Source organism: Bombus vosnesenskii, unplaced genomic scaffold (genome assembly GCF_011952255.1).
Source record: "Bombus vosnesenskii isolate JDL3184/JDL3185 unplaced genomic scaffold, Bvos_JDL3184-5_v1.1 scf7180000014442, whole genome shotgun sequence".
NCBI lineage: Eukaryota > Metazoa > Arthropoda > Insecta > Hymenoptera > Apidae > Bombus > Bombus vosnesenskii.
The window spans coordinates 155,928-178,010 of NW_022883452.1; the positions used below are offsets into that span (position 1 = coordinate 155,928).

The window sequence follows — 22,083 nt, forward strand, 5'->3', positions numbered from 1 at the left end:
TTCCAATTGGCTTCGATCTTCTCGGATATGATACACTTTATTGTCTTTTTGCTTCTTCCTTTCCTTCGTTCCTTCACCTTAACTAACAACTCGAATGAACAGACATAAACATCCGAGGATCATTCTAATTAACGAAAATTTCTAATAAATCCGCAGTTGTCATCAGCGCGTATAATCGGCAAAAGTCGCGTCCAGAACGAGGATGAAGGATAACGCGTCTCGCGTCGCTTGGCCAAGATTGATCGAAATTCTCTTACTTTCTTCCTCCACCGGAAAGAACACGGCTGCTGTTCCTTCGCGTCGATACCGTAACCGTAATCAAAGAAATCCGATCGTGAGCGACGCGACCTTAACGAACAATAGACCCCTTTCTCGCCTAGCTATTTCTCTCCGTTCTTCTCTCGACACCTCTTAGATAAATCCTCCCGCCTCTGGTATCTCGGACGTTTATTGGTCCAGCGTTAGATTATCACGAACGATCTCTTCTTTCTTCCTTCTTTCAACCAAAAAAGAACACAACGTCTGCCGCTGGCCTCGGTTATAGGAACGATTACAGCCGCAACTAGTTGCCTCTGGCCACTGCCTGTTGACCTAGATATCTCGGCCGATCGGTGGCACACACCGGTGTTTACCTCAAACGACTCGAACAAGCGAAGGCGCGTATCCAAGACAGCGAGTGTCCCGTGTTGCTGTGTGATCAATGAATCTTTGAATCTTTCCACACCTTCCACGACTACTATCACCTTTAAAAAATACACCTGTCGCCGCGTATATGTATGTGATTCGTTAGAATTGCTTCGATCCACAAGTGTTCGAAACAACGATTCTATTGGAATGGTGGCCGCGTATTCGTCGAATAAAGACAAACCCAGGCTCGAAGATCTAAAACACCCCAACACCTATCTACGACACCTGACACCCACACCTGTCTCCTGGCTCCTGGAGTTTCGTCACCAGCTCAAAACCACGTCTCCGTCCGGATGTTTCTGGCACAGGGTGCAGGAGCTAGGATCAACCAGCTTTTTCAAAGCTTTCGCGTGTTACATCTGGGCACACCTGCACCTGTGAACTCGCGTTCCGGATAACATCCGCCTCGCGGATCGCGAGTTAAAGCGTGACTACTCGTCGAAACTCGACCGAGAGTCCTCGACGGGACAAGCTTTCGTCCGAAGCGACAGGGCGGGGTTCCAGGCGCGCATGAGCGCGTGTGTTGCCGTCTCACCCTCCGCGAACCACCGCCACCCCCACGTTGCACTCTCCTTGTTTACGCTCCTGCTTTGCTCCCTTTTTGCTTGCCTTCGCGCCATGCCCGCGCGCTCGACCATCCCCTATCCCACCGACCGTTATCATCATTTAATTGCGACTTATAATTAAACCAATTTTTTGGTGCCGTCTTTTCCACGCGTACTTTCGCTCGTTAATGAAATTGAAAGGGTTAGAGAGGGTAGGCAAAGGATGTTTTGATCGAATTTGTTGAGAGGAATTTTAATTGTTAAATGGGTCTGACGTGATTGGAAAGGGGAGCTTTAATTTACTTTAAGTATAACGCAACTTTATTTATTTCGATGAAATTTCAAAGCATTTGATATAGCGAACTTCTGTCTATTCAACTGAGATAGTTTTAATTAATTTCGTCCTAGAGAAGAACCATATTATTCTATCACCGAATCTAGCTTCGATAAACTTTTTTATTTGTCGATCTCGTTCGATATCGAGACAAGAACTGACCTGACCTGAAAACAGCATCAGAGAAAATTCTTTTCACATCATTCGCACATCTCAGTTTTCAATCGGTTATGGCACCTCGTACAAAAAACAATACGATACCTTAGCGACATCGTTTATTCGATACATACATCAACCCCTGTCACAAACCTATCCAAACCTATATCCTATCTTTTTGCCGCGAATCGAACGATTCGTGTTCGCGAGTAGCATTTTGAAAGCAAAACCGTGGACCAGCACAAGAGCAACAGTTTGCTCGTAAATCCCCTGGCTGTTAAGTTAGCGCAAAAAGTATCGTGGCACGTTTCCTGTATTCCCGTTAAAATATTAATTACGCGTGTTCTCAACATCTCAGGAATACTTACGGAGCGGAAAAACGTTGCTTTTGCAATGGTAATCGCGATTTACTCGAAATCGCTCGAATTTCGTTTCATTCGACACAGATATTCGCATTTTATAAAATCTCACATTTGAATAAAGATAGGATTGGAAAATAAGTATGAAGTTTAAGTCAAGCGTTAACGTGTTTGATTGTTAATTACGAAAGATAAGCTCGAAACTAATATCTGAACAATTTGAAAATTACGTAATGAAGGTCCAATGTTATTAAAATGTTATCAAAACTAGAATCGTCCAAACAAACTTAAGACTGATATCTTAACAATATAAAAACTCAATAACGCTTCTTACGTTATAGCAGGTCGCATAATGCTATTAACACTTAATGCTCCAAGTGTGCCTCTCAAGCACCGCCGATGTGCGGTGCTCAAAAAATTCTACATATTACTCAACTATAATTAATATAAATATTGTAAACAAAATTATACGACTTCTAAATAATAAGAATAAAGATTGTTTTGAATGACTTTAATATTATTATTTACACGTCATTGTATCATTTAAAATCTGACACTTAAAAACTTGCAAGTCGAAGTGTGATGAGAATAAGTTGGACGATATTCACAATTAAAAGTCGGAGCGTTAAGGGTTAATAATATAGTGCTCAATATAGAAATATTAAATAAACTTACTTCCATAAAATAACCGGAAAATTCCCATGATAATATAACGGTACAATATGATCCCCCCTTTTACGACTATCATAAATCTACGTCTTCTACAACCCCTTCCCAAAAGGGACTGAAATCCTTCGAAAGTTCTCAGTTCCAGACTAACACGTGTCACTAAAAGGTCGCATAACTCCCCAGAGATTTTATCCGAGTCTAACGAGCAGCGGAAAATGATCCAATAGAAAATCAAGCACGGCGTTGGCGATTGTCCTAGATCACCGGCCCCGCGACCTTAATTCACTATTTAAGCCACGATGTGAACGCCTGATAGGAAGACGGTCACCGGAGAGTTTATTAACGCGCAACTCTTCCTCGTCAGAGGATCTAGAATCTAGATTCTAGATTGTGAACCAGTATTGTGCCACCTTCATAGTCCTGATACAACACGCTGTTAAAGTTTTCGTCGACGGGGTCGTTGGCGAACATTATTGCCTTTTTATCCTTGCGATTGCGTGTTCCGATCTTGCTCGACGATCTCTCGTCGAGCTACAGAATTACGCGACAGAAATATGCAAAAGAAACGAGTCGTTGATTCGTTTCACATTTTCTAACGTTTTAGACGATTTTTATTCACTTGTACGATAAATTATTTTGATACACCGTGAATATTATTGCCTCTTTTCTTCCTTTTCAGTTTTTATTTCTATGATACGCAATTGCAGCAACTGCTTTGTAAAAAGGTATGATTTTGTTTCCACATGGCTAGTGTCACAGAGCCATAAATTAGCGATAGAAAAACCAAGGGGGTCTAACGAACATCCCGCAAGCCATCCAAACAACTACGTAGAGAGTGTTACAGTGTCAAAAAACAGTAACAGCATGGCCATCTCATGTCACCAACGAACTAATACATCGCGACCTCGAGATACCCACAGTCAAAGAGGAAATAGCAAAATATAGCGACAGATATAACAAAAGAGTCAACAAACATCAAAACCCCCCTAATTACTCGACTACTTGATACGTCGAACCAGATCCGCAGGCTGAAGAGACACTACCCGTTAGATCTAAACACTAGATTTAATTAGTTATTTATATTAAGTAGTATTTACTTATTTACCACACTTACTTAAAAATTATACTTATCTATAATAAGTATTAACTTATTATAAGCATTTAACCATGTCACTGCGCCACGCCAGAAAAAATTACTGAAAATTCTCAAGGCGAGAATTGATTGTAAATATTAATAAATAAAAAAAAAACATGGCCATCTCTGACCTGGCCCCGGCGACACCCCCTCCATACGAGCCAAATCCATAGTATATAAATCTTCCTAAAATCAGCTCTCGACATTCTCTGTTCCAACACTCTAAACCGTCACTCTGTTGAATTCGCACAATAAATTTTACTACTATATCTAACGTTCAATTCTCTAGCTTATTTGTGAAACGTTCGAACTAAGACGCGAGGAGATCACCGGTGATCTGTCAATTTCGTGATTTCTTGTGTCTCCTACGTGACGCTAGCGACAGGAAACGTAGAGAATGGAATGGAATAGGGTCTCGGCATGATATGGCATTTGCGTAAAAGATAAAACGTTTCTAACTGTTTTTTAATATCGTGGTCAGTTGATTTTGTTGAAAACTCGAATTGCATTTAAATGTTGTAGCTTAACGAGATATTTATCGTTATTAGGTTTGAAATGTATGTACATAATGGTTTCATATTTTATAATTTAATGATAATGCAGTCACTCAATAATTCAAAGCGATAAAAGATTCAAAAAATAAAAAATCCCACAGATATTCAACGCTAGACAATTTTCTATAATGACACGTCTACAAGATGAAAGATTTTCAAAGTAATAATCATTCTGCTAAAAAGAAACTGAAAAGAGAAATATTTCTCGTTACTTTTGTACCTACATATATCTGAATCAAAGATATATTTAATAAACAATTAAATCCATCTTTCCAGTTACGTATTCCCGTAACAAATCAATCAAATATACGTGAATTTTGTAAAACAACAGAAATGTCTAAAAAATAAACTCAACAAGTAACTACGAAGTAAAGAAACTTACATCAGTTGTACAAAAAGAATAAAGAGGATTCAGTTAAGCCGCAGTTTTATCAAAAAATAAGCAGCATTGAAATATTTTAGAATTCACCACTCACCGCGTTTATCTTTCAGCTTTAATGTAGAAACACAATGTTTCCGATAACAATCGTTTCAATTAATCGCTAGAAGAAAATATATCGATTTCGCGGATTTCTTCTTGGTTCCGCTTTTATTCGTTGTTTAAGCGCGATTCATCTTCTTCATCGATGTAGTCCTGAAGAATGGCTGCCAATATCATCGATAAAAAAATTGCTATAGATGAAGGACAAGAAACTAGAAACATATTCGTGCTTGTAAATTGGGTTCACTCACTGAATTCCTTAAAGATCTTTTGTAATGAATACTATGAATGATTAATCGTGCACGTTGATGAGATACCTTATTGGAAACGTTTCAGAAAATAATATGTAAATTCTGATATTGTACTTATGGAAATTGTAGACCGTTCTTCTTGATACTGAAATTTTATATACAGGGTGGTTGGTAACTGGTGGTACAAGCGGAAAGGGGGTGATTTTGCGCGAAAAAAGAAGTCGAAAATATAGAATAAAAATTTTTCGTTGAGGCTTTGTTTTCGAGAAAATCGACTTTGAATTTTCGCTCGGTATGCGTAGATCTCACTGCAGATCGTTGTCTCGATGGAAAAATGAAAAAAAAATTTTTTTTTAATTTTTTATTCTATATTTTCGACTTCTTTTTTCGCGTAGAATCACCCCCTTTCCGCTTGTACCACCAGTTACCAACCACCCTGTATATAGAAATTTGTATTGAAGAGATTATTGATGCGAAAATTTTGAAATAGCATATATTTTCCTACAAATATGCATTTGATAATAATTTATATAATGAATAATTTCGTTAAATTAATTTCCAGGAAGTACACAAAGCTATCTATCGTTATTGCTTAATGTTCCATAATTTTGAAGTGTTTAACTTAATTTAATTCATAGTGCATATTATTTAAAAATGGAATAATATTCCTTAAGATACGTTTCAAGCACTTTTCATTCCATCATAAACTTCTCTGTTATCTTGTACATAGAGTAACGAATAATGGTTTGACACATTGTTAACCGTGGATAGTGTAAATCCGACAAGCAATGCTCTTTTGTCTGCTATGGTTTGTCTTGTATGGTTTGTATTCTATGAGCGAGATTATCTTACCATTTTAGTATGACACGTGATATTTCCGATTCGATAAAGTAGATCAAACACAGACGAATTATTGCATAGACCTGACATCTTACGAGACTTCATGTAACATACATATTCTGAAATATCGATCGTTCAAAGAACAAGAGGTTCTGTATGGTACTACAGTTAACCTACAGAGTGTACACATACTAGATGTACCTTATCGGTAATATAGAATGGTCGCGATGTGCAATGTTTTTTCATATCCCACATTTTGAGAGTTAACTGAGCCCCTTACCATTTTCGTATCACATGCGACGTTATCGACACAGTACTCGGTTTAGTACTGACACAGACGACTATACGACTCCTATTCTTAAGACTAAAGCCTTTTATGAAATTATGAATAAAATGTGAAACAGAATATTCTGTAATCGCAAAGAAGTATAAAATTCTAACTTTCTACAACGTTTCAGAAAGTATTACACGTTATCACGATCTCTCGCCATCCCTCGTCTAATAACAAGGCTTAAAACTAAAAATTAATCTAAACTTAATTTAGATCTTAGCATTAAAACCTACTTAAACTAAAATACATTAAATCGCGGATCTACCGGCAGCCTTTCGTATAAAAGACTTTAACTTGGAGCAAAATTTAAAAAATGAACTTGTAAACGCTTTATTAAATCAATTATTTCATATGTTGAAGTAACTACTTCAAGAAAAACTCTATATTTTTATTTATGTACATCCGTGACCTAGAGACTGCTATGTTTTGGGTTGGGGTCTAGGAATAAAGGAACTAATAAACAGATTTCTATTTATGTTTCCTGTAGCCTCTAGCTAAAGCTATAAGGTTAACTTTTTTGGTAATGCCCTTTTGCTATAAATATATGATCGTGTTCCTTATCGATTCCATTGTATTGTAACACTAAGAGAGTAAGGATCTGAATCAGCATAAACTTATACATTATACTTATACGTTATAGTTATACTTATACTCATATCTTTATTTATTTCAATATACATATTATTACAAATTCATCCACTCGTTCTTCAATCAGTCAACCTCAACCTCAACATTATATAATAATTTAGTATTTTAGAGAATTAGATAAAGAAGCCCTTAACTTTTCGTCCTAAGTTATAATGTATTTTTGTAAATAAAGCGCGCACAATGGACATGGTTTAGATCTTCCAGGACTTGGCACAATGTCCTAACGCTCCTAGCGCTCCTAGCGGTCCTAACAGGCGCTAATAATTTACTAAAGTAGATCTATCTTATGATTAATTAGAGCTAAGACGCATGCGTTCTACGTTGCCTGTATAGATCGAGGGTTAAAACTGATACTTAAACCTAAAACTTAAAGGTAAACGTACACCAAGCAATATCTGTTTCCATAGAACGATTACATAGATTGTTACAAAAATTATACAATAATAAATCGTAGGTTATAGCGTATGTATATCTATTTTACAATTATTTGCGATATTCCACGCCGTGCCATAACAGCAAATATTTTCAAAAAGAATATTGGATGGTCTAAACTGGACTAGACTATGTTAGTGTACTTCTTAGCTTCCTATTGTTTTCCAAAGATTAATTAACTGTTATAAAAACTGTCAACACGACCTATCGATTAGGTGGCGATTAATCAGGTTGCAACTGTTCGGTTAAGATCGCAAACTTTGGATGTGTTTTAGTCAACGTATCGTATGAAGATGGGAATCTGTTTTTGTCCAATCACGGTCATCCAATTGACGGCCGAAGGTGCGTAGTGTAACGTCTCGTTGGCGTCACCGCCCTCGGTCTATTGACGAGCTTCATCGGTTATTTAAGGTTTATGGCACGTGGTTTCCTGTTGAGAGGATCCGTCGAGTGCTTAGGATGCCAATTCGAACCCGGTGCGGTCCGAGTAGTAGACCTTACAATGGATAGCTTGGGAAATTCCAACTTCCCAAAGCTACTAACACTTTATTTATAATCCTTGTCTTGCAAAGAAAAATTCGAATGGTTATACCAAACTCTAATACTCTATCTTCATACATACCAATATCTTTTGAAATATTGGAAAATTATAAACTGTAAGACGACTGAACTAAATTTGCCTTAAAAATGGAAAAATCGCGGTGCTTTCGGAACCAACGAGTTCACGATCTTTCGAAACAGTTAACGGACGGAAAGTCACACGAAGCCACCGATCGATGATTTCGCGGTAACCTCAAAGATTGAGCATATAGGCCTGTAAACTGAAACACTCTAACCGAACAAGTAGGATTTTCGGCCCCGAGGGCCCATTGACCAGGATTAGAAAGGCATGTCCCTACTGAACTACTGGGTCAACTTATAGTAGAAATCTACTGAATAGGATTATGAAGGACATCAAAATACAGCCCCTAACCCTGTCCGTATACCCAAATATCAGGCAAGGCTGCAGATCTTCGATTGGACTCCATAGACACCCTAGTAATCATCGTATATTAATATTATATTAATATTATATTAGTTCTCTAATATTTACATTACTATTTTAGGATATTAATTTCGCTCGAGTCCCGTTATATATCGTAAATTAATTTTATTTATATATATAATATCTATCCTACATTATAATAGATTTTGTTTGGTGAGTTTAATGCATAATTGGGGGGGGGGGGAAGAAATTGGACAGATTTATATTTAGTTCACAAGTAATTGTTATTTATATTATCCGTAGTAGAAGATATAAAACTATTTGATAGTGAATAAGTAGCGACTATTGTAATTAATACCTAATTAATACTTAATACCTAATTTATTAAAGAGAATAGATTACAATATGTAGATTCAATTGTTAAGAACTTTTGACACCATTATATTGGATTCTCAAATAATTTTATTAATAATCATGTTTTCGAAATCAGACAATAGTAGCTAATATAATATAATATCTATATTTAAAATGTTTTCATATACTCAGCTCTGATTTATTTTCTAATATAAGATTATGTTAAAGTATTGCTTTACTTCGATTATTAATATAATTACTTATATTGTTGTTTTTAAATATCGCCTGTAATTTGTATTTAACACATGGTAGAATTTCGAATCTGTCGTTTATTCGAATCGACTTCTTGTTTACTCTTGTTGACTCGACTTCTTGTTGAATCTTGCAAATCAGATAACGCATTAAATACATGTAATCATTGAATAGTATCGTCTATAGTCAATGTTATTATAGACGAGGTCGTCCATAGTGCTATTATCACAGATGGTCTGTATTACTATACCGGCATCGATACGGTCATTTCAATGTTACCGACTGAGACGTAAATAAAAGTACAACGTATATTATAATTTCTAAAACAATTGTCACACAATATTATATCTTAATATCGTCATCTAAGAATACTAATCACAATTTACTATATTAGGATATAGAAAGTAAATAACTTGTATTTAACAAGCTAGTAGTGGAAATGTCTTCTCAGTCGAATAACAGATGGCAGTAATGTTATCATTTGAATATTTTTTTACCCCGCAATTATAAAAACATTCAAATGTAGAATTATTAGATTATTCAAACAAATCTCCTACTTTATACAGAAAGCACATAAACGAGGACCAGAACATGTAAACAAACAAATTCAAATCATTGTTTCATCAAGATTTTAAGTGTTAATTATTCATTCATTTCAAAAATACTGAAGCAGCGCGATCGTTCGGTAGAAGAAACAACGTCCAAAGAAACAAATAGGACCAATATTATTGTTACGTAAACACTTAGAGGTCACACTGATCAACTCCAGTTGTGATTAATTTCTTACTTTCATTGAAAGTAGACAACTAATTGAACACCCATAAAACAAATGATCTACATCCATAAATTCATTTACCGCAAAAAGATGGCATTAATTTTAAACATAGTATTTGTAACATCATCATTTTTCCGTATTTTTCTCTCTCGAGAGAACTTTCGACATCCTTGCCTCTGCAATTAATCCCTAGATTCATATAAAATCCCTAGATATAAAGAAGGCATGCTCGTCTACATTTCTCGGCAAACAAGTAACCGCACAGACACGGCGGTAGCAACGAAAAGGGATAGAATTAAAAAAAAAGAGAGAAAAGAAAGAAATACCGTATATGCGGAGGCTGACGACGAGGAAGGATCACCCCCGACCGTGATTCGCTCGTCTGAAAACCTTGCTCTTTTACGCAATTTTAGCGTTTATTAAAGTTTGCTCGCAAATGAAACGAAGCCCATATAACCTACCTAATTTAGCGAGTAGCATTTTCGAGTGGGGGCCACTCCAGGAGAGGAGGAGAGGCCGGGTTCTATTGACAGCGGTTATTGCCTAACTGCGTGCCTCCACCTAATATGCCCGCTCGGGGATTCGCATGCAGGGCCGCTCGAACGAAAACTGCGAAACACGCCTGTGAATCTTTAATTCCGCCGGTGGTAATCCAGCATCCCTCTCTTCTCTGACTGCACTCCCACCCCTTTCACCTCACAGTCAGCCGGCCTATTCGGGCTTGATTTTTCCCTGGGTTCGCTAGAGACGAACTGTGTATCGTATGGGAATTCTTCATCGTCCGTTTGCAAACGAACCTCCGGCATCGTGCTGACTTTTCATTTATACGATCGTCGATACCTGCATTACACATTGATTTCACCCTTTTCTTTTTTAATCTTTTTTTTGTGTTTTTTTCACGTTCATGCGTGCATCCGTGAGCGTTTCTTCTTTTCTCTAATCTACTCTCTTGTTTTTTTCACCTATGCATTTTGATTTTAATGACGACGTTGTTTTGTTTCAAAGTACCCGATTTTTTTTTGTTCGTTTTTCTATCTACCTTCCATATTTTTTTCCTCTCCTCGTCATCGTATAAATTTTTGATGGAATATCCAGTTGAAGTGCGCGCGCCACGAGAGGTTCATTTAGTTATCAGTTATGAAAAAGTATTATTTTTTTTCGTATCATTTTTACTCCCGTCTTTTTTCACTCGTTGTTTTTCGAACACGCACGAAATAACTCGATCCTTTATTTTCGCGATCGAGTGTCATCATAGCGTATCATGATGCTAGGAACGTATCGTTCAATCGTCAACGAGAGAAAAAAGAGAGAAATGCTGCAAAATGATACTTCAAACGATTACCGTATGTATATTTTTTCCCTCCTTTAATCATTAAATACTTTTTTCTTTTTTTCTTCATTAGATCTTAGATCTTTGTCGACTGATTCTGCTTATAAAATATCGAATTCACCGATTTTCATGGTAAAGAGATGCGCAACGATCGACGTTCGAGCATTTTTTCCTTTTTCTAATCCTGGCGTGCACGATCGGGAACGGATGCGGGAGCAAATGACGGCCCTGCCTGCATTTGAAACTCTGTTAACTCTCCGAATATTAGCTCGTCGAGCGAGATTAACCCCATTGTACCCCGCTGAAAATGATGACATCACCATTAAACTCCCGTCGGCTTACGGAAATTGATTAAACTATCAAATTAGCTCTACTAATATCAACACATCAACACGGAACGCAACGCAGTGTGTCTGGCTACGGAGGTTTAAGCCCTGACGACGGCGACGAATGACGTGAATTTACGTGTCCAACGATCGGTTCGACGTTCGCATTCATCTGTCTGATTATATTTCCTAAGAGGTCCGCAATCACGAGTCTGCTGCATGCATGTTGGATTTCGAAGGAACGAGCTTAATACCAATAACATCGTCGAGGGGTGCGCACGATCGTGGGATTCAGGAGTCGAATGATTATAATGGGAAATACATTTAGGACGATTAGAACGGCGAGTCGAGTCACTTTTGGATGTAAATGATTTATAAATATGTGTGATTTTACAACTTTTACAACATATCAGGTCTATAAGTATGAAACCGGAATTTGCCTATAAATGGCCCTAGCTGATAATGTAGTTATCACTAAACTGCGTCATTGATGCCAAAAGTCTTTGTTGACATCTTACAAACATTTTCGACTCAGAATAATACAAGTTTCATACAACAGCATAGTTTGTAATTGCGTTGAACATGTCAAATTTTGTGCCTGGAAACTACGATTTGCGGACAGCATTGATTTTCTGTTACCATTTGAAGAAAACTGCTGCAGAATCGCATCGAATGCTTGTCAAAGCTTTACGGTGAGCATGCTCTTGGTAAATCGCAGTGCTTTGAGTGGTTTAAAAAATTCAGAAGTGGCAATTTTGACGCGAGGAACGAAGAACGCGGAAGACCACCGAAAAAGTTTCGAGACAGCGAATTGCAAGCATCGTTGGATGAGGATGACGCTCAAACGCAACAACAACTCGCTGATCGATTAAACGTGACACGAGAAGCCGTCTCCATACGCTTGAAAGCCATGGGAAAGATCCAGAAGGTGGGAAAATGGGTTCCATATGAACCGAATGAAAGACAGCAGGAAAACCGAAAAACCATTTCTCCACCGAATTGTGCCTGGCGATGAAAAGTGGATATATTTTGAGAATGCTAAGCGTAAAAGATCATGGGTAGCTCCAGGCGAGCCACCGACATCGACTACAAGACCAAATCGCTATGGACGGAAGACAATGCTCTGTGTTTGGTGGGATCAGAAGGCTGTGATCTATTATGAGCTGTTAAAACTTGGCGAAACCGTTAATACTGAGCCCTAGCGACAACAAACGATCGATTTGAATCAAGCTTTGCGTGAAAAACAACCAGAATATCAAAAAAGGCAAGACAAAGTAATTTTGCTTCGTGATAATGCACCATCGCATACAGCAAAACCGGTCAAGGAAACGATCGAAGCGTTCAGTTGGAAAATACTTTCGCACGCGGCTTACTCACCAGACTTGGCTCCGTCGGATTACTATTTATTTGCATCGATGGGACACGCGCTTTCTGACCAGCCCTTCGCTTCTTACGAAAATGTACGTAAATGGCTCGATGACTGGTTTGACTCAAAAGAGCGTCAGTTTTTTTGGCGTGACATCCACCAATTGCCAAACAGGTGGGAAAAATGTATAGCTAGCGATGGGCAATACTTCGAATAAAATATTTTTAATCATTTTCATACGATAAACGTGTATTTTCTATGCAAACATTCCGGTTTCATATTTACATACCTGGTAATCCATAATTTACCATTAATTACAGCGATTCTGCTTTAACGCGTTCACCCCTCTCCTCGCCAGCTTCCTAATCCCTCAATTTCCTCGTCAAGAAATACTTGAACAATAACTGCACATGGAAGATTCTCAAATCCATTGATTTGTTTCTTTTGCTTCAACCCGCAGACGTTTCAGGCAACGTGTTACGCCACGAGGCGTACAACAGGCTGTATTTTCTAACCGTCGCTCGCGGTCCTACAACGTCGCAGACGGATCGTCGCGGCTGCCCGGCAAACAAACATTGTAGTGGCAAGCGCATGGTTCATTAAGCAGGGCGACCTCCAGAAACGTCGACTCGTGGCCGTTATTTTACCTCGCGTAAAAGAATGTGGCGTGATCCGAATGTAGTGGCGGTCGCCTTCCAGAAAAGACGAAAATAATCGAAGGGCGGGCAGTTCCTTCTGACGAGTCAAACGTGACACACCGAACATAGCAAACGAATTTATCTAGAGATCAAAGTCGAGTCAAATTTCTGTAACATCTTCATCAGATTATTGTAAAATATATTGTTCTATGTTAACCTGTTAATACAGTGTTACATTCATTAAACCACCTCTGTTATCCTAAACGAAACAGGGGAACGACTATTTCGCGGCGTCGATTAACATGATCGTAGCGAGAATTTACGACTCTCGCTGACGCGTTCTCCTAGCGGCCGCGTCTCTCCGCGAACGGTCGTAACACAACGTTTTAGAAATAATTCCATTGAAGGCTCTGTATTTGACAATTGCGGTTTCCTAATCCACTTATCTCATTTTGCGATTCTCTAACCTTGTAATCCGACATGAGCATAGCTGCTCAATACGCTTCCTAAGAACAAAGTTTAATTATTTTAACCTCTGAATGTACATATTTGAAATCCGATTATAGGTACCATGTCTATCAAGAACGGAAGTTAATCCTTCCAATAGGGTCGAAAACCTTTAATTCGCCAAAGTTTACTTTTATTGTACGTGTACAACGACGTCATGAGGCGGGTGTTGGACCATGTACAACGGACCAGGGAATCGTATTGGTGTGTCGAAGCATCCTTTGCATCCAACATTCAGGAACTACGGAGCGTTAGATGTACTGTCAAGGGAAGTGTGAACAATTTCGTGCATTGTCGAGACTATAATATGGATGGCTGGCAGGATAATTATTGGAGGCCGTTTGAATCTAACTGTTTCCTTCATTAGCAGTCTCAGTTCGCTCAGCTGTCTCCTTCTTCTCTTCGCTACTCCCTACCTCATCCTATCTCTATCTATCACTTCTTCTCGCGTTCTCTCCCTCTATCTGAATTTTGTGCAGAATTACCCACCATTATCATAATTGCGCTATTACCGATAATATCTGCGACTCAGCTTCGAAACTGTACCTCGATGCTCTTAATCCATTTTCTATTTGGACAGCGGGCTTTCGGTGGACGAGAAGTCGCAAATTCCGTTGCGTAATTTCCGCCCCATTGAGCGTTTCTCTTAGGTATGGAATTATGTGTTTCGCCTAGGGACGTCGTACCGGCAACTGCCAACGCGAAAACGAACCTTTGCCAGCGTTTCCTAGTGCATCGACCAAAAAAAAAGTGTAACTTGTCTAATTTCTGATGGTTGTCACCTTTCAATATTTCTAAGGGACGAATAAGGTTCACTCTATGGATTATAGTACGCGTGGTGATATAGCGAGATCACAAAATTCATCAGAAATTCCGATAAACACGTTTCGAAAGTGTCAAGATAAGAGAATTAACAAAACGTGAGCAGATAACGAAATCTTGATCGAAATTGTAGGAAGAATCTTTCAGACGGAAATACACAAAGGGATACAGAAAAAATAATGAAACTATAAACAGCATTGTTCAAATCTTATTTCTGTTTATTTTGTTAAATACAGCGTACAGTCCCAAGTGGACTTAAACCTAATACGTCAACTACGGTCGTCTTTGAATGATTTAAATCATAACCTTCTTATACCTTGACCTGTGCTACAGTCATTGTCACTAAAAGAGATAATGTACGGTATAACGGTATTAGGAAACGCTTGTGGTTTATGTTTCCAAAACTGAAACAGCAGTAAACCTGTAGATCTCATTCAGGATTCGACGATATCAGGTTAGAATTGTTGCTTTACTTGTTGCACATATAAAAAAGAACACTTGCAAAAATTTTTACTATACCCTTTGTTACCATAATTTGCAATTAAAAAATAGCAATCGCATTAGGATCGTCAAGATCTTCGACATATCGATCCTTGGCGTTCCTCGCCGGCAATTAGGAAGGACAGCAGGTGGTAAGCTGAACGTGACAGTTTTAGTAGGGTGAAAGGACAGAGGGTTACCTCAATGCCGCAAATAAATCCCGACTCCATTATTGTTTAGTAACGAGGCCGATCAGGGAACGCAGTATATCCGGTGTGACCTGTAACGTTCGTTTAACGTTCTTCGATAATCCATCCTCCTCTAACCATGTTAATTATGTGTCTTACAAATGATTAAAACGTATTAACGAGTAAAAGCTTTTAACTTAGGTATATATTTCTGAAGGATGTTTGAATAGATTTGTGTCAACATATTACGAATTACCTAAAGCAATCATTCGTACAATATAAGTAAAACTAATCTAATTATGACGGTGTTCCTAAATTGCAGCTTAAATATGATTAGGTACGTGCCTTAAAAGAAAGTTCATTTAAAACCTTTCACAATGACTCGTTTTCTTGTTAATCGTTAAAATTTGCGTACACCTCCGCGTAACCTTTCTCTCTCTCTCTCTCTCTCTCCCTTACCTGTCTCCCTCCACTCGTTACGAAGGTAGAGACGAAATAGGGAAAAAAGAAAATTAATACCTTCCCGATGTCGTGATTGCAACTTATCTCGTTAAATTCCTGTTTCTTCGACGGGGCTGAGAAAGTAACCGTCGGAATACGTAGGCGAGGCATCGGATAGAAAGCAACGGTCGGGCTGAGAGGAGAGTCTAGAAGTGGAATGTAGGTGGGGATGTGGCATAATTACGAATATTAATTGCGTTTCCAACGAGCTGCTGGAACCGGGGGCTGCTGAGTGCAGATGTCAACCTATTATCATCCCTTACCTTACAATGGGAGATCTCGCTTTCTGTGTGTTGCTTTATCCACCTCTCCCCTCCCCTCTACTCATCTTCTTGCCCATCTCTTTCTCGCTCTCGTCGCTTCATAGCTATCCTTGCCTCCTCCCGGTCCCCATCTTTCTCCTTCCCTGTATTCCCTCGGCTGACGATATCACCCCAGCTTTATTGCAAAGTTAACAATGTTACTCGTTCTTGAATAGCTGCGGAGTATCATTATCAACGTGTCATCAGCAGGACGAGGATCGTCTGCTTTTATAAAGTAAGATAGCATGGCGCAGAAAGGAAGTTGGCTAGACCGATGCGGGTTAACGTGCTCTTGCAGGTGTTTCGTTCATTTTTTTTATCGATTATGTTCACCCAACTCGAGCTCTTTTAAAAAAGATACATCTTTTGCGTGGACAAATGTATTTTCAGAAATCGAGATCGATTCTCTCACGACTATACCATGAGAGTAGACAGGAGAAACCTGTTGGATACGATTAAATTGTTAACAAGCTGGTTTCACAGAGAACAAAGGATAATAACGTACAGAATTTTTCGTTCGAGCACCACTCGGATTCGTCATCATCGATGTGACAACGAAAGTACCGGTGTTCTTCTTCGTTAGCTGTTGAATTGGAGTTTCGAGTCCCGAATTCCGATTGTCGGAATCGTTCAGCCCCGACCGGAGGCGTAAGAGCGCGCAGGCTTCGATGTAATGAAATTTCCTGTTCTGATATCCCGTTGGATCCTGTATCGGCGTGACGATTACTAAAAAGAACCCTGATTAATCGTCGGAACTAATTATTTAAGCGATTACACCGTAGACATATCGTTGTTATTCGCATCACGACAAACGGTAAGCCAGGTAATTACATTCTCGGTGATTGGCCACAGAATCACGGCATCTCCTCCTCAACCGAAAGGACAATGGAATAAAATAGTAGCAGAGGGCTTAATTTGCCGTGAGTGCCGGCTATACATCTCCGATCGACGCTGAAGTAAAAAAAAAAAAAAGAAAAAAAGAAAGAAAAAGAGAGAAGGAAAAAGGAAAAAGAGGAAAGGGGTGCTAGTCGAAGAGGGGTGATGGAAGAGGGATGGATTGAACGCAAGGGGTGGAGACAGCCAGAAGGAGGAAGAGAGAACCGTTTAATAAAAGTATGAATATCGCCAATAACTCGTCGCTCGTTCCCGAATAATTTCCACTCTATCGGAAAATAATTATACTTTATCGCGGCGGTCCTGTCTCCTCTTCTTTTCTTCTCCGCACCCCCGTTCAGATCCTTCGCTCCTCTTCTTCTCCCTCGGCGACGTCTCAAATCGCTCAATTATATTTCCTCCTCGTTCCTTCTGGCTATTGTCTCCTGAATCCTGCCACCGACCAATCCACCGTCGCCGTTACCCACCGCCAGCGAAATTCCTTCGGCGACGATCATTTCCTCGTTCTTCGTTCGTCGTCGATTTTCAGGCTGCGTCATCGAGCCCGGTTATCTATCCGGCCGCCTCTTCAACGGCTAATCGGCGTCTCGTTCTTCTTCGTTCCTGCCAATGCTCTCCATTAATTCGATCATTCTTCCTCGTTCTGCCGGTGCACAAAGATATCGAGTATTCGACAACGAGCCGTGTCATGTATACTCGATAGAGCAGACGTAAGATCATAGAGACGGTTGTGTTGACAGGGTAACGCGATCGAGTATCACCGTTACTTCTACTCAAAGTGCATTTTTCAAAGCAAAGGGTTGCTTGTTTTTAGGTACTTTAACGCTAGAATCGTCGAGGACTAAAGCGTACAATGTTACAAAAAAGTGATGCGCAAACGTGCATCCTTATAAGCTTGACAAATTTTTAGGAGAAATTACGAATTAATAATTTTAACTATTCTGATTGTTCCGGCGTTAATAAAATGCTATTTTGTACATCAATCGAGGATAAACAGAGATCCGTTAAACCTGTAACTTCTCCGATAACGATGTAAAATACAATTTACGTTTTCTCCGGCGACGTAAAACGTTCTCGACTTAAAGTGCTTAAAACTGAAAAAAGGCGTCACGTATAACAACGTTCATCAAAGTCCAAGTGAATTCCTTTCTCCTCGCACGGCGACAGTTTATTAAAATTATCCCCGTTCCGGACCCGGTCGTTTTCCTGGTTCGCTTCGATGAAGCACAGAATGAACAAAAAACGAGGAGGAGGAAGAAAAGAAGTAAAAAGAAAAGAGCCGACAGATTCTATTCCATGCGAGCCAATCGTTCTCCAGCTAACAACAATCGGTCGGTTCACTCCCCAGAGTCGTTGTTCAACGACGCTCCACACGTAGACAGTACGCACACGTCGCAAACAAAGTGCTGCTCCTCTTTCAGCTCCTTTCAATGAGCGATTAACGCGCGATAATCGAGAGAACGCGCGGTGCGCGTCCAAGTTAATTGACTAAGATAATTCCCGATCGCCTCTCGAGGCCGACGTTAAAAGCTGCCTTGAAAAAAGGAAGATATAGGGGACGGTCACCCTGCCTATGATGCTGTGCGTATGGCGATGGGTCCCTCTGTTGTCGTTGTGTCGAGGGCTCCGATCGTTTGCTGGGTTACCAGTAGGGTGCTGAAAGAGATCGGCGCAAAAGGGACGCGGAAGAACGACGAAGGAGGCCAATGAAGAAGGACGCCGCGAAAGGAAGCTGTTGGAACGGGAACGAAGAGGGAGACGGGGCGAAATATAGAGTCCTTAACGTGCGTAGGGGGATGGATCGTTCGTGGATGGCACGCGTGAATGCGCCTTTATAAAGAGCAGTCGGTGAATTGATATAAGTGAGCGGTTATTTCGCGATCATTTGGAATTCCCCGTGAATACAGGGCGGAACGACGACTTGCTGCCGCGGTGGTGGGGTGTCTTCTAGGGATGACGGTGGTGGGACTCATGGGGAGAGTATTCAGCCACGTGCAGTCACGGCTACGCTACGTAACGGATCAAAGCCAATGGCCCTGATCGGACTTCCGAATGTTCCGTCGGTGTTCCTCGTCTACGGTCCTTCTATCCAATCCTGCTTCATCCACCTAGCACACGTTGTACGTCAGTGTATGCGGGCTGTCCTCGTGCGCGCGATTTACGTCGTCGATCCTATCGTTTATACCATTCCCCGCTAGCAATCCTCACCTTTTAATATCATACCCTCGTCATAGGCTTTCGATGGCGTTCTAGCTCTGTTGCGGTAATTGGCATCCCTGTAACGCTGCTACGAGTAAACTATAACGTGAAAGCATAACGACTTGAATAAGATACTTGTGAAAGAAGTTGGAAAACAAAAATTTCGAATTTAAATATAATTTTTTACGAAATAAGGATTGTTCAAAGGTAACAAGGAATAAGGTTCTGCTAATGGACAAGGGGAGCTCGAACGAGGGCCGTGAAAATGTAATTTTCAAACAAAGAAAACACAATCGCCACAGAGTTAATTGAGACGGAGTTACTTTTCTAAGTGGATCGTGATGATTTTTTAAGAAACACGCAGAGATATAGAAAAGGAAAGAGGAGAGGGAGATTGAAGCTTATGGCGCGTTAAGAAGAGATTGTGGGAGTGACGAGGGCACGGACCAACGAAGAAATAACCCGGGCACAAACACAATAATTACTGTCTCTTTATTTGGCTGTTTGTCGGAGACGAGATCTCGGCCTCTTCCATCCCTGTCTGGAACGTGGTGCGCGTCGTCATTGTGCAGAAGTTAATAAAATCCCGACAGCCGCGTCGGGGTGCGCAGTAACCACCCCCTCTGTCTCCACTGATCCTTCCCTTCACCCCCTCGGGGGTTAGTTTATTTAGCAGAGGCGTAGTCGGCATCTCCTCGTTTCTATCCTTCCTTTTTGTCGATCTATCCATCTATGCGGTTAGTAAGTACATTTTAATCTTGTCCCTCTGTCTCGTCGACACTCTTGATTTCTCTGCGATTACACGATTCTATTCACTACCATCCAATATTTATAGCATCCTGCATAATTTTTTATCAAACTCCATTTACATATCTTTCTATTTTTTCTTCTTCGATAATAACAAAATTTGTTAAATACATGCGTCACTTTCCTTGTGTGTTAACAACTTGATATAAAAAGCTATACGTTCTTTAGTTTCGTTATCGATATTTACAAATTCCAGATACGATATTTTATACCAAATAAGTATTTTATAAAAGATATATTATACATATGTCAACTTTTGCTGCCTATTGTCCCCTTATTATAGAAATTTAATCATTTCTACCTGTAAACACAGCAAAGTGTTATATGCTAGAATTTTATCTTAAAGGAACAAGTAATAAGATTACTTATAAGGGATTCGTATACCACAAGATGTTCATCAGAAAAATCTGTGACACAATAAGATCAGTGCCTTGGTAATCCTCCCTTACTTCTTTCTCTGGCACTCTTTCATTTGTGGACAGCGTGTACAAATCTACTTCGCGTTATATACGTACGCGGAGGGTCGTTGGTGATCGTACACGTCCACAGAAACGTAAAGAGGTAGTCTTTACCCCGTTTATCCCATAAAAGTCAGCGGTTCTTCGGTCTCGGTTTATCCGGTGCGCAGCGTGCCACCCGACAAAGCCTAGTGGCGCCTCAGGGGCCAATAACGCGACGCCCCTGATATACAACCACGAAAGAGCGTCCACCCCCGACCACCGACCTCTTCGTGGCTGCTCGACCGCGTTGTTATCGCTTGAAAAGGATCCGGGCGTTAACAAAAAAAAAAAAAAAAAAAGAGAGAAAAAGGAAAAAGATGAGAAGAAGGAGAAAGAAAGGGGATAGTTTTGGAAAAGAATTGTTCCATGACGCTGAGTTTTTTCACCCTTGTTTGACTTCTACTCGCGTTGATAAAACGAACAAGAGTAATTCGTACAGTATTATGTAAACATAATGTTTGTTGAAGGGGAATTTATAAATAATTTTCTATTAAATATGTTATCGCTTCGATCAAAATGTTTACTTATAAAAGGCAAGATTCAGAGTAGCTTGTCTTAGCGAGGAAAAGAGATTTATAATTTATAGGCATCGAGGAGAATTTATCAGCGAATGGATAAAGCGGGTAGCAACATGGAAGGGTGATACGATAATTGTAAGATTAAACGTTCGAAACCGCCGATTATTTTCTACGCTCTCGTCCGGCTTCAATCCGATTCGAGCCACGTCGATTGCTTAAACATGCAGTCTTCGCCTCGTTTGTCTCGTAAAATTCAATGGTTCTCCGGTTCATTCGACGGCAACAATACGCGCGTGCCCCCGGGGGATAATAACTGCGTCCTTGATATCGTGACTTCCCTTACAGAGTCCGCGCTAAACTCGTTCCCCCTTTTTCCTTAAAAAGAAAGGACGCGGGCCAATTTGAGGCTCGTATTATCTCGTTGTTTTTACACGCTTCGATAAGTCGGACTGCGACACATCGCATAGGCAAACGACTTTTACCCCTTAGCTCCCGTTTTAACGATGAAAAAGGCAGATTCGTTCGTTCATTCATCGTTGCAATTCCCGATGCCTTTTTAACATTGATTTAATATCTCCTCCCCCTCTGCTGTTCGTTCGTTACCTTCTTTGTCATTAGCATCGATATCATTTCGCTGTTACGCGATATTAACGCGTTTAACAACCACCTCCGCTGTCGCGCTCATCAATTCCTGTCGTCATCGTTACGATTCTAGCGTTTAATGAATTACATGTACAATTTCTTCGCGTAGTAGATACTCTGTACGATCATCCGCAACAATTCGGTCTTGTTAATAATTCAACATATACTTTCGAACATCCCCGCAATTTCCTTCGATTATCGTATCCGATAAAGCAAAAGCCAAAGAATATGAAGATAAAATGGAGAAAATAGAAAATAAAACAGGAAAGATAACA

The 22,083-nt window shown here is 39.8% G+C and overlaps 1 long non-coding RNA gene across 1 annotated transcript; it reads left to right on the top strand.

Moving 5' to 3' along the window:
- The first annotated feature begins 80 nt into the window (after window positions 1-80).
- On the top strand, window positions 81-21,205 carry LOC117239855. Its single transcript, XR_004494552.1, has 3 exons — window positions 81-392; window positions 14,326-14,330; window positions 21,195-21,205. It is a non-coding gene; the product is annotated as an uncharacterized LOC117239855 (long non-coding RNA).
- The last annotated feature ends 878 nt before the right edge of the window (window positions 21,206-22,083 follow it).